Source organism: Typopeltis vanoorti, chromosome 12 (assembly GCF_054136105.1).
Source record: "Typopeltis vanoorti isolate ZY-2024b chromosome 12, IOZ_Tvanoo_1.0, whole genome shotgun sequence".
Lineage (NCBI taxonomy): Eukaryota > Metazoa > Arthropoda > Arachnida > Uropygi > Thelyphonidae > Typopeltis > Typopeltis vanoorti.
Genome location: NC_143560.1, coordinates 39,032,763 through 39,047,266, shown reverse-complemented (window position 1 = coordinate 39,047,266; position 14,504 = coordinate 39,032,763). Strand labels below are relative to the sequence as shown.

Sequence of the window (14,504 nt, the reverse complement as noted above, 5' to 3'; positions counted from 1 at the left end):
TTTGACCATTAAAATCTTACTCGGATATCAATACTTTTTTTTTTTTAATTTCCCCTGTCATTCAGTGATACTAATGTCCATATATTCTTTAATCTCTCCATTCTTTATACTTTGAATGGGCGAAATTCAAATTCAACCTACATCTCTGCAGATTGTTTTTGTAATTTTTTTTTTCGCTCTTTCTATTTCTTTGAAACCAACTTTCGTATCTGCATAATACTTTCGGTTAAATATGCTGAATACTACTTTGGTTTTCTTGTGTGATTTCTTTTCCTACAAATATTCTTTTAAAGAAAAGAATTATACGTATTTTTTTAATATAAAATTTCTAACCAGCACACTTTTATTTTAAATATCACAGCTCTATTCAAGGCGGTATTCAATCAAGACCGAAAATATTAAAAATCATGGCTTGCATGTCTTTCAGAATACTCCCAGTTGGACAATACGCTAATCCTATAATCCAGCTTTAAGAACTTTGTCATCTTCAAATAGACGCCAATGCAGTTACCGCTTCATAGTGGAATAAAGAAAGAGGTTACAGAGGAAGAGATCAGAGCTGTAAAGCGCAATTTGAATGCATTCGGCTTCTGTAAAAGTCAACTGTGACAACGCATGGTCTTGCTGAGTATCATGATGTAGTTTCCGACCAGCAGTCCGTTATTATTTTTTGTGCTGTTGTTGTTGCTGCTGTGAGTAATCCAGATCTAAAACAGAGCAATGATACTTCTGTGTGATTTTAAGAAGATTTTTTTTAATTCCCTACTCTTTTTAAACTCCTGGAACCTGCGAACTTCTTATAGAAAAAACACATTCACTATTTCCTTCACCATCCATCACACTAGGCTATAGGAGAAAAATAACACCACTAACTAAACAACTACATCGACTGAAGCATGCTTGCTCACTGACCTTGGCACGTGGCATGCTTAATATGCTCACCACCACTATAATCCCTCCCCTTCCCTACTAGAACACCGATGGGAAAATAGCAAACCAAGTTTCCTAGCAATGACGTCAAGCAGGGCCTTTATTAAACATCACCCCTCCAGGATTAAGTACATTGTTACCTAATTTGAACATCCCCTACTATTTCCTATTATTATTCACCATTGAATCAAGATATTTATACTTGCTGTATTTCTGAATGATCTTGCAAAATTTTGAAGTTCAACAGCTTCAATTTTCATGAATTCCATTTTGGTTAGCTTTATTTAAAAAAATTTTCACCTCACAATCTTATTTTGGTTCTCATCTAAAGCAACTAGCATTTAAATTTAATTTAAATGACAAGAAAAGCAATTACAGAGAATCAGTTATTTCGCTTCTGGGAATTTGCTTCATTGTACTATTGTTAGTACATATAGAACACTAATGGAACTTCTCGGGAAGTGTTTGATTTCTTGCTCCAAAAAACACAGCAAAACAATGTGAAATTTTCGCATAAATGGCAAAAAAGAAACCGATATTTTTTCGAATGTATACGAATTAAAATTCTGAAGTCAATGATATTAGGGTAGAAAAAACAGAAGAAATGATAGTGCAAAATGGGAAGCGAATTTTTCTACAACATGAAATGCTAAAAATCCTAAGTATTGCGCACTCGTTTCTTCAATATTTCACTTAGTCTGGCTCTGCCATGTAGACAGTACATTCATTAAATGTTTCTAGCATATCCATGATTTACAACGTAAATTCTTCTGGGACATTTATCCTTGCTTTACAATTTTCTTTCCATTATCTGGGTTAGGATTATTTGTGCATGATTATTTCATTCATCTACCGAGTATCTGATTAATAAAATTACGTACTTTTATATATACAGAATATTTGGTTCATAAAAGCGGATATGTTCATATATGACTCAGTTCCTGACGTGCGCGAGAGACATTGGGAGTGGGAAGTATGTGTGAGCACATTTCTTAGTCTGTGTTCGTAGCGCGGTCAAGTATAGTGATGTAATTATTATTATTATTATTTTTGTTATATGCAATTTTTTTAGAGTATACATCGCAGGAGAATGTCTTGTAAACAAGCAAAAATTACGAATATACAGTAAGAGTCATAGTTAGAATAATTAGTTTTTATACTCGTAATTTTTTCTATGTTTTTGAATTACTTGTACATCCCACTTCCTCCAATTATGCTGGATAATCGAGAGGCATAAATGTATGTATTGTACTTAATTTAGTGAATATTCTGTTTTTGAAACTCTTTTTCCTGAGTTTGTGTTTCTCTTGGGGCTTGATATTGAGAGAAAATTTATAAAAAAAAATTTTTGTTACTCTATTTGTCACTATTCCCCCAGAGTTCAATGACCTAAAGCTTTCATTTTATGGTGCAGACAGTCTTAGTTAATTACAGCTTTTTAAGTTATTTATTTTATTTATTTATTTATTTTTTTTTTGCTACTCATCTTTACGTGTGTAATTCTAATTAGAAAGAAGAGAGCTGGAAGGAGATGCGTGCATTCCTTTTTACTATTTATTTTTTTTATGAGTTTCATACTGGAATAAGTTAAGGCCTGTCATATTACTCTATTAATCAGGGGCGACTCGTGCATAAGGCACTACGGAACTGCAGTACCCCCAATTTTCCTCGATATATAAAGATATTTATTAATTTATTTATATTTGCTTGTAATATTTAATTTTATCATCAACAATCCTATACAATTCTCTTATTTTGTATAAAAAATAATAAAATTCCATCTTGTAGCACTTAGGAAGGCGAAGGACGCTAGCAGCACTGTGCTTATCACAGTGTCATATTGCTACGCGTGCAAGCACATGCACATCATAGTGAGATGCGGGTTAGCCTAGTGGCTTTGCGCTTCGCAACCATATGCCTGGGGATGGAGTGTCCCAGGTTCGATTCCCGTCGAAGACGTGAGGAACTTGAGGATCTTCCTCAGGCATAGCCAAGTTAGCCGGGCTTGGGCGTGGAAAGTAGGGTTTTTTTCAGCCAGTTAATCTGGCGTTTTTCATCCCGCAAGCAGGCAAACCGGTCCTGTGAATATACGCTTCTACAGCCAAAAATATATCCCCCCCCCTCAGCGGCAGACTAGGCGACAGGTCGGTTGGGAGTGGTACTAACAAGTAGTCGCATCTAAGTAACACGCGGACCCTGCATAGGAAGCGGGAATAACGCGCAGTGAAAGAAGAAGTGAGATGGGAGCTATTAGCGTAACGCGGCACTGTCCGTCGCGCAGTTCCACTGTTGTTCATATGCAGTTTGCGCCAGTAGTAGATTGTTCGTAGTGCTTATCGTGTTTACTCCGTCTCTTTAAATATCTGGACATTACAACTAAAGGATTTAATTTTAATGTCCAAAAATTGTAAATCCATTCCTTTAATTACAATTAAAGGAATGGATTTGTTAAAAGTAATTTTGAATTATACTAAACTGTATAAATTTTATCGATAATAAACAATATTTTTTCATGTTTAATTTTTACCATAATTTTGATATTTTATCCAAACACGTATACACTGTACTTACAGTGTGTGTGTGTATATTTCGAAAGTTGCAGCATCCCCGCGATTTCAAGCCACGAGCCGCCACTGCTATTAATGTAGTGAAAGAAAATGAAAAAAAAAAAAAAAACTGGGGATGAGGAGAATTCCACTTGCTATAAACATTCGACTACAATTTCACTTACTATAAACATGTTAAATCGGCAACATATCAAGCAGGATGCGTGAAACGTGCTACAAATTCATCATTCCTTCATTCAAGGCAATAGAGATGCAAGAAAACAGTCCACGCTAACTTACACATTACAGGCCTCACAAGGCATGTCATCAGCTCATTACTTCTCACTATAAAACGAAATGAGAAAAGATACAGGTGTGCTGTCACTATGTTACAGCACACCGCAAGTCCAAACGGTGTTATGTTCTAAAGTACATAAATATGTTATATCGTTAAAAAAAAAAAAAAAAAAAAAAAAAAAAAAAAAAAAAAAAAAAACCTAGAGCATTCTGAAATATTCTGTACTGATCACTTTTCAAGTCGGTCATAAAATACAAAATAGTAACAAATGTTTAATATCATAAAACTGGTACATAGACTTGAATCCTGTGTAGTTATAACTATTGCTACCACGCTTAACCATCTGATGTGTTCCTATTTCTAAATATCTGGATTGCATCATCACAAAAATGCACGATTCATATGATATACTGCCATAGCAGATTCATCTGACGCTCTTTAAGTTCATATCGTATTACAATAAGCAAAAGAAGTGTGCTCACAGACAAAAACACGCGTTTCATAAAGAGACGGACAAGTTATAATTTTTTTTTTTTCTGTCTTGATCATCTTTATAGGCACGTTGCATCGAGTGCACTTCGGAACCTCTTGACAGATATTTGGTAGTAATTCATTCTTTTTTAAATTTTCATTTAAATTACACTTGAAAACTGAACCAAATTTTCTGTAAAGTATTTTTTTACCAGCGAAGCGATAGTACTAAAATACTTCATGTATTTCATTTCTTGAATGATTTGTTTCTAAGATTATTAGACATACATATAGCTTAGAATTATTGCGTATTTTAAATTAACGTATGTTAAGTAATGTTATTTAAAAATACCTTAAGTACAATTAGCGTTGTTTAAAGTATTAACTGTGTTCTTTCACTGCAATTAATGAGGACTATAAGCAAAACTTTAGAAAAGAGTATCCTTTTTTAAAAATGTTCACCATCCTGCATATTGAATCTAAACAAGGATTGAAAATGTTTCCCCCCCTTAGTCTAAAAATTTCGATCAGTTAATTTTTGAAATTTGAAGCAAAGGTGATTTAGTAGGAAAGTTAGGGAACATTTTATTTCCTTTTTTTTTAAATTTCAATATAGAGAAGAGGAGAAATTCCCCCCCCCCCCATATAAGTGGACTGAACATGAGAACGTTATTCAACCTACAGTACACGTAAATTAATTCCGCATGCAAAATTAGCTCCATAGATGGAGCTGCGAGGCGACCGCATCAAGGTGCCATTTTTTACATCGCCATAGGTTAAAACATTTTCGTTTCAGATGGATGCGAATAAGTCTACGTTTGAACCTATCCGTGGATATTATGATTTAAACCTCCATGGAGGTTTAAATCATAATATCCACGGATAGGTTCAAATCTCCGTCTCTTTAAATATTTGGACAGCACAAGTAAAGACATAACATTTGTTATAGTTTTTATTTTGGAACAATATTGGGGTTATGATAATGGATTTTATTTTTTAAGTAATTTTGAAGTATACCAAACTGTATAATTTTATCGATAATAAACAATATCTTTTCATGGTTTTTTATTTATTTATTTTTTATTTGTTTTTTACATAATTTTGATATTTTATCCAAACACGTATACACTGTACTTACAGTGTGTATGTATATTTCGAAAGTTGCAACCCCTCATCGAGGTCGGTTTCATCGAGGTCGGTTTAGCTGTCTCTCTCTATCTCTCACACATACACACAGACAGTTTATCATCAGGGGCGGCTCGTGCATAGGAATTGCGGAACTGCAACACCCCCTAATTTTTCTCGATATATATATATATATATATATATATATTTATATTTGCTTGTAATATTTAATTTTATCATCAACAAGCCTACACAATTCTCTTATTTTGTATAAAAAAAATAATAAAAATCCATCTTGTAGCACTTAGGAGGGACGCTAGCAGCACTGTGTTTACCACAGTGTCATATTGCTACGCGCGCAAGGATATACACGTATTAGTGAGATGCGAGCTATTAGCGTAATGCGGCACTGTCCGTCGCGTAGGTCCACTATTACACTGTGCTAGTAGTAGAATGTTCGTAGTGCTTATCGTATTTACTCCGTCTCTTTAAATATTTGGACAGCACAAGTAAAGACATAACATTTGTTATAGTTTTTATTTTGGAACAATATTGGGGTTATGATAATGGATTTTATTTTTTAAGTAATTTTGAAGTATACCAAACTGTATAATTTTATCGATAATAAACAATATCTTTTCATGGTTTTTTATTTATTTATTTTTTATTTGTTTTTTACATAATTTTGATATTTTATCCAAACACGTATACACTGTACTTACAGTGTGTATGTATATTTCGAAAGTTGCAACACCCCCCCCCCCCCCACGATTTCAAGCCACGAGCCGCCACTGAATATGTCCCCAAAATTTCAGGTCCCTGTCCACAATGACTCCCAGATCTCTCACCTCCTCTGCTTCCTCCAAGATAATTCCACCATGTATGTACTCTACATCAATTATTATTTTTATATTATCTCATGTACTCTATATCGATGAAATTCATCTTCGACCAAAAGACATTCAAAGATATCCATGTTCTAGACCGCTGTGGAATTCAAACTAGAGGGCTTGAAGAGGGAAGTGTTATCCACAGGGGCAGATAAGTAAACCAGAACATGATAATTGCAAGTACTCACTAAGGACATTTCCAATATTTATTTTATTTCATTCGACGTTTTTTTTTTCTTTCTTACTTTAACACAATTTAATATTGATTTTTCTATAACAGTTTTAAAGCCTGCACTTTTTTATATACTTATACGAATGTTGTACTTGAGATATGAAGTATGAGAGCGGTATTTTAATTTTGGTCACAGAAGGACCGTATAAAAAGTTAGTACTTTGCAGATAAGAGGCAGGACGATTTTAATGAAATGACTAAAAATTTATCCACTGATCTCAATTTTGGTTTAATGCTGGTGTCGACTGGAGAGCTTCACGAATACGAATAAAAATTAATTTGGCCATCCCCGAAATTTTTACTACTTACAAAGGAAGAAATTCAAGTGAAAAATTAAGTAAAAGAGGCTCACACAGAGTTAATATGCTGTTGGTTCTGACACTTCTTGTATGTTGAATTGATTTAAAAAATATACACAAAAACTGAAAAATCAACATGAATTAGTAAATTAAAATAGAACAATGTATTTCCAGAAGTATACACAGATCTTTCCATCTGCAGCTCACACTACATCACATATCAAGCCATGACAATTAAACAAGATTGTGTGTGCGAATAAATGTCATTATTGTTCTTATTGAATTATTTTGCTAGGCCTTTATTTTCAGCCGATGACTGAGCCAGTTGATCGTTGGCAAACGGACTCCTATTTTATCCCGCAGCACAGAAAATCAAAACGTAGAAATTTCACACAGTAATACCAGTCTCGGAACAGAGATGGTAGCAGTCGTTTTCTGTACTCTCTCCATCAGTAACTACACAAATCATCGGCAGACATGACTTAACTATCAGCTGCTACCGATTTCCAAAATTAGGACTACAAGAGTTCCACCTACTCCCTTTGAAAATAGAAAGGCCGTTCCAAGATTTATTTATGTGTTGTTTTGAAATGGTAAGGAAAACAAAAAGGAACGAAATCAGACGTATTTTAGCGCATGAAGGACCAGTATTCTCCTCTAAATTTGATACATTTTTTTTCACATTCTTTGGTATACGAATTCTGTAACTTTTTCAGTTACTCGAATAAATCGATGGGGAAAAAAAATTATTTTCATGAGTTTTAAATGAAAAATTTTCGAACGTTTCCACTGACATAATGTAATCAATAAAAATGTCAAAAATTCAGAAAAAAATGTAAATAATCGAAAGAGGTTAAACATGAGGCAATTCTTCGTTTTAAAAATGCCTCAATAATTAAATTATATCTATGTATTCTCTCTCTCTATGTTCACTCGGCATCTACAGATGCCGTATGGTCACTCCGATGCTCGGTGATGTTCCACACCACGCCTCGCCATGTAGTCCTGTTGTTTGTTTTTCTGGCAGTCTCAACTCTCTGAAGATCAGTCACTCCACACAGTCACTCCATCCATCCATCTCATTGATGGTCTACCCCTTTTCCCAGGAACTTTACCTTCTATTACTGTTCTGAGAAGTCCTCCTTCCATCCTTTCTATGTATCCAAAATATTTTAACTTTCTTCTGTCAATATCCTGAAGGAGCCTTAAAGCTCTACTAATCTTTTCTAACACCCATTCATTTGTACGCCTTTCAGTATATGATATCCTCAACAGCCTTCTGTAACACCACATCTCAAAAGCAGATATCCGTTTCTTATCTGACTTCTTTAGGTTCGAAGTCTCGCATCCATAAATTGCTTTTGGAAAAACAACTGCATCCAAAATCCTCAACTTTGTTCCCATGGAGAACAAATCCGTCCTTCCAGATTTTAGACAGGTCTCTGACTGCTGTTTTAGCCATTCCTAACCTTTTTCTGACATCTTCTGAACAGCAATTCTTCACATTAATAATGGATCACAGGTACTCAAACTTGCTGACTTCCTCAATTCTTTCTCCATTAAGGTACACTTGTTTCTCAAGAGCTTCTCTGTTTGTTTTTCCTTTGAGAACCATGATCTTTGTCTTACTAGAATTGAGTTGAAGTATTCTGTTATTACTGATCTTGTTAACTTTGTTAAGAATTAGTCCTAGTTCTTCCATGTCATTACAAAAGGAGTACTGTATCATCAGCATACCTCAGATTACTGAGGCATGCTGATGAACAATCTACCTCCTATCCTAATTCCTGTCCTGAGCTCATCCAATGCGTGAAGCATTGGATGAGCTCAATAATTAAATTATATCCATGTATTTGCAAATTTAATTAAATGTGATGGCCCGGTTGGTGGAATGGTTTGCTTCTCAGCTCTTAGAAATTGTGTGGGTTCGACTCCTTCTTGTAGGATTTGGAGATGAAAATTATCAAAAAAGCTGAAGTGGTTTGAAAAACAAAAACATGTTGATCTCTGCAATATGGGTTCTGGCTTCTCTGAACTTAATCCAGTTATGATACTAAATAAAAATAGCTTTACAATAATTTTTATAAAATTATTGTAAACAATAATTTTATACTGCAAGTGGATATTTGGGATTACAGTTACAAAAACTGGATCAGACTTCCAAAATCCTTCGCTCTATCCTATTAAAATGAAATACGTTTGATATTACCGTAACATTTTAAGAATGTCAAAGACCACTCATTCAAATTAAGTTGGAGATACTTTTCTATGAATTTAGAAAAAAGGAGGTTAAAAATATCACTTACATAAAAGTAAAACTTGATTTATATTATAATCTTTCCTGAATACTTATACATTTGATTCACTGTTTTCTTTTCTTGATAAATTCGATGCAGTTGAACCGAACAACTGGCTGTATTAAAAGACAAAATAAAACGATCGTAAAAGCACAGTAAAATGCCGAACACAAGAAAAGAGAACACACGACAGCAGGGATTTCCTCAAAGGACAGACGCAAAAGAAATAGGAGCGTTCTGGTTTTGATATACTCAATTCTTTAGAAGGGCCCTAAGCGCGTAAGTTCTTTTTAAAATAACGGGAGAAGGCGGAACCTTCGCGTAAGAGAAGTTTAAAAAAGTTGTCTTCCTTTATAACTGAACGATTCGTCGTATTAAAGGACTCCATACATGCGATGATCTCTTCGAATTTCTAATATTTTCTCTATCATACTGTTTAGAAATATGACCTGTTAACGTTAAACTTATTTCATATGCAACCACGTTACTAGTAGTGATAGGACACAGAGTTTAATCTGGTAAACTCAAATGTAGTTGAATGCTAGTGAAATACTAAACTGTGCATTGAAGTGTTAGTAATGTGAGGATTGGTACTGGCAACATTATTGTCGTTGAACAGGCTGTCACTGGAACATGTCCGTCCGTATAGTGCTGATAAATTGTACCCGCGAGTAATACGAACACCTACTCAGATAGCAAAGTGGTGCATGATAGAGCTACATAGGGAGATATGCATTGAACGGAACGTTAAAAAATTATGCTTACGAAAGTGGAACAGCGCTCATTGAGTAAAAAAAAAAAAAAAAAACTGTTGAGAGAGGACAGAATGGTAGTGACTGCTGGTCTGATCTAAGAGATGTATGGTGGGTATCAGCATTTCGCAAAGGTCGGGACAAGGGTGCGCCGACCATATGTCCAATGTGTGCGACGCACACAGGCGCCAGGATAGTAAAGGCGCCAAAGAAGAGGAAATACTTAAAAAAAAAAAACGTTTTTTTAAAGTGATTTTTTATTGGAGGGGGTGGGGATAGGGGCACCAACTAAAGTTTTGCACACAGGCGCCGGACACTACTGGCGCGCCCCTGGGGCGGGATGGTGTAAACGACGACCTGCACTCGGGTTTCTTTCCGATTTCGAAACTAAAGCGTGAAGCTCTTTTAGCTATCCCTGCATGTGGACAGTCTTACTTTTTCTACTCAAGTTGTTAATGAATTAAAGTATTAAAAATAAATAAAAAACAAATTTGTACAATTGCATTATTATACGAACGAAAGCCAAACTTTTTTTCGCGATCCTCAACACCTAATTTAATCAAATTCCCGTCAGCTGTTGTTGTTGTCTGGGTGTACGGCTGAAGTAACTGACGCTATGAGGCCAGTCTATTAGGCCTAGCTGTCAGCTGTTGTTCTGGCCGGTTTGCGGGATGAAAAATCCGATTATTTTTTTTTGGAAGAAAAGCCCTTCCAGCTCCGTATGGAACAGGCTAACTCTCAGCTCCAGTTGAAAAACGATTCTGTTCGAGTCCTAGACAGGATTCGAATTTCAGATAGCCAGTGTGTAATTGATACTATTACTTAGAATCGTTTTCCCAATCCAAATCATCTGGCTGAAATCAAGATTCGACTACGTGAAAACATATTCAAATTTTTGTAGTGATTCCGAATTTAAAAAAAAAAAAAAATCTATCCGACACGAGTGTAGAAATGATTTTTGTATACGAGCAGACAAAATTAATCTAATAGATGCTTAACCCATTTTGAAAAAGGTATCTACCCGATGAGCAAAATATTCAAGTAGCAATTGCCAGCAATTTAAAAATGGCTGCTTGGCTGACATATGTTTCAGATTTTTTAAAAAAAATTATTTATAACGTTGTTTCACTGTTGTTATTTCGTGTTTTCAGACTTTCGGTGAGCATTTAAAATCTCAAAAGAGTCAGCCCTCCGCTCTTCCCTCTTAAAGAAGTTTTTAGGCCATTTTTACTTATCTTAATATCCAAGGATTAAGATTTTATATGATACATATAAACAAGTACTGTGTATGTAAATAAACTAGGTTACGGTTAAAATTTTCTGCTTGAAATTACAGTCGACGTGACTAAGACTACGCGGCCAGGTGTCTTATGTATGTAAACTGCATGTGTTCTCCTGCAGATTTGCTTATTTTTTTGGACAGACTCGAACTGCAGAGGCAGTTCGAGTCTGTCATAGAGATAAGAGTTGAGGAAACTCTTATTTCTTATTTAATAAACAATGTTCTTAATTATTGTCAATCAGGATAGGTCCAATATATCCATATACGTGTGAGGTTTAATGCTGATATTGAGTCCTAAACCAGTCAAATGGTTGATGAAATTAGAACACGAAATTTTTAGTTTACTTTTCTTTATAAGTGGTCATTTTCAGTTTCAGAATACTAATTCTTAATTTTGTCATTTTTTTCTGAAGGAAAAACAAACAAACGAAGATGTTTACCTTGTTTAAAATTAGCGAGGAGACCATTAAGGCCACGAAGTTTTATTCTCCTGGGATAACAGACATCGATTGTTTGTTTTTTTTTTTTTTTGACATATTCGGCAAATCTAGTATCTGAAATAAGATTTGCATGCACACGATATAATATTAGAATACATTTGTTTTAAAAATATAAGCGTAGGTGACTGTTTATTAGCAAAATAAATATATCTTAGGTACTGTACATCACTATACGTATACCTGATATAACTTTGTTTTCTACATTTCATCATTAAAAAAATCATGAAAGTTGATTCCCCCCCCCCCAGAAGGCTGAAATTCCAGTGATCGCCAGGATGTGTTTGTAGGTTTAATCGTCTTTGCTTTTCAGTTTCATGTGTATGTGTGTGTGTGTGTGTGTGTGTGTATATATATAACTAAGAATTAATAATTAAAGTTATATATATATATATATATATATATATATATATATATATATATATATATATATATATATATTCTTTAAAAAAATATTTTATAGTTTTCTTTTCAAGGTTGATCGAGGTACGATACAATTTATTGATCAAGGTACGATACAGCAACTGAAATATTTCAGAATACCGATTCCAATATCAAGACACCTCATTTAAACTAGTACTTTAATTTACAAACATAAAATTAGAATTTAAAACTTACCTATTTACTCACTTCGTTGTTGTTAGATGACTGCAACTGCTAATTTGGAGATGTCATTCTGTTTTGTCACGTCTTCATTTTTTATAAAATAAATAAAAAGGAGGGGGGGGGGAGAAGGACAGAATAACCTGCTCGGACAGTCGATATGAACCCTGAGCTTTCCCCAGGGTGGGATGTGAACCGCACGAAATGCAGGCAAACGAAAGAAGAAAAATTCGCCAGTGTTTAGCAGTAATAGCGATAGTAACCAACAGCTTCGAAAGATAACCAGAGTAACAATGTGCAGTATTTTGTTAGTCGCTGATAATGTTCGAACGAAGGTTGGTTCGCTGTTGATAACTGTCGATGACTCCTAGAAATATTTCTCGGTACAGCGTAAAAGTCAGTTAGCCTCCTTGGCAGGTGGAAGAGGAAATGCAGCGGTTCAATGTAGGGCAACTGGCTGCTGACACTTACGAAACTGATGCTTAATTGCCACTGAAATTATATTATGTTTCATGCAGCCTAAATATTTAGTTATCCGGTTATTTATTTATTTATTTTTTTTCGGCACTATGCGGAGATGAAATCGACGTCTGAGTTAGTATGGCAATAAATAAAACAAGGTCAAATATAGATAATGATGTTTTTCACCTTTCGAGATTTTCTGTACATCTTGAAGAGTGAATGACTCATGTCGTATTCTTTATTTGTTAATAGTTCACTTTAATTTTATATATTTAACCTTAAGTTATTAAATCTGTCTTCTCATCCGATGATTATACACCCTGGTACGACATCGATAGTTCAGAAATGAAATGCTTCAGTATAATATAACTCTTCGTGCTGTGTGGTCATATTACGTATTCTAGGCGTTTGGCGAATGCAACGAGCTTTCACATGCAAGACGAGATCTGTTGCTGTTGCGCGTTGTAAGTTAAAAATATCGTTTTTCATTAATATATATAAACATCAATGTGCGTCTGATAGGATACTAACAACAGGAGTGAAATACCAACTACAAAAAGAATGTTTTTACACTCAAATAAACTGTCAAAAGCGATTAGTAAATCTGTTATTATTTGAATATTTAGTTAACACTAGTGGACAATTCCATGGATTTTCAAACGCAATTTGTAGGCTGACCGTACGTACAATTTTGAACGGGACAGTACCGTTTTTTTTTTTTTTTCATATTTCCCGGGCCGTCCCGTCGTTTTAATAAAAATTTCAGTTTTGTCCCGTTTTAATAAAAATGTCAATTTTGTCCCTTTTTTAATAAAAACTTAATATTGGTCAGTCATAAATTATTATTCATAACCTATAATCGTATATCAATATCATGGATACCAGTAATTTGTATAACCATGGAGTCGCATTGTTCGATACTAAATATCGATATTTACAGTGATTTATTCAGAGAAAATAAGAAATACATGTTAGCAACCCTTGCTCGTCTCAGACGCGGTCTCTGCTCTGCTCTGCTGTAACGTTAGTTTTGTTTTGCCTGTATGCTATTCGGTGGCTTTGTTATTCAATGCCGGTGGTTTAAATTTCATATTTTTTTTAACTTTTAAGTTTTATTTTTTAAAGCTTTAAGTCTATCCTTGCAATGTCAAAAAGGCGAACTGCGGTTTTAATGATGAGCTCCAGAAAGAATTGAAATTTATTCAACTGGACAAGCTGTGTAGCGATGGAACAAAAGTGGTATGTCAACATTGAATTGTCCATTTTTCCGTTGTGGAGGAAGAAGCGACATCAACCAACATCTACGTAGCCAGAAACATAAGGATGCTGAAAAGACTTTGGCTTCACTTAAAAACATCAGCTCGTTAATGGTGAAACGTGATGGTGATAGTAAACCAGTGGTCTCCAAACTTTTTTGATCGCATACCCCCAAGACAGAAAAAATATTGATTGATTGATTGAGCAAAAATCTATTGTAATAAGTATTATAAAGAGGAAATATGCCTTGTATCATCATATAATAATTAAAAACGCTAGATATTTTTACACATTTTTTTTTTATATTAACAGCTTACAAACATATTTATTGCAATATTTAATGTGAACAATGGCCTTGCATTTCTTTCATAATTTCTTGAAATTCTGGTTTGATGGCTTCTGATACTGCGATACGTTGCTTCTTTAAATATCTGCAATGATTTCTATTCGTCTACTAATAGTATTTGCTGATAACGAAATACATTTTAGTTTATCTGCATATTCTTTTCCATGGATTATTTCTACCATTTTTATGGCGGTTGGGAGTACAAGTGTTTCCCCAA

The 14,504-nt window shown here is 34.4% G+C and overlaps 1 protein-coding gene across 1 annotated transcript in view; it reads right to left on the bottom strand.

Annotated features, from left to right (window-relative positions):
• The window catches only part of LOC150100718 (microphthalmia-associated transcription factor-like), a 179,675-nt gene extending 167,347 nt beyond the window's left edge, over positions 1-12,328 (bottom strand). The window contains exon 1 of the mRNA XM_090401966.1: positions 12,238-12,328. The gene's annotated coding sequence lies outside the window, so the exon portion shown is untranslated. The remainder of the gene's footprint in view (positions 1-12,237) is intronic.
• Between the last annotated feature and the right edge of the window lie 2,176 nt (positions 12,329-14,504).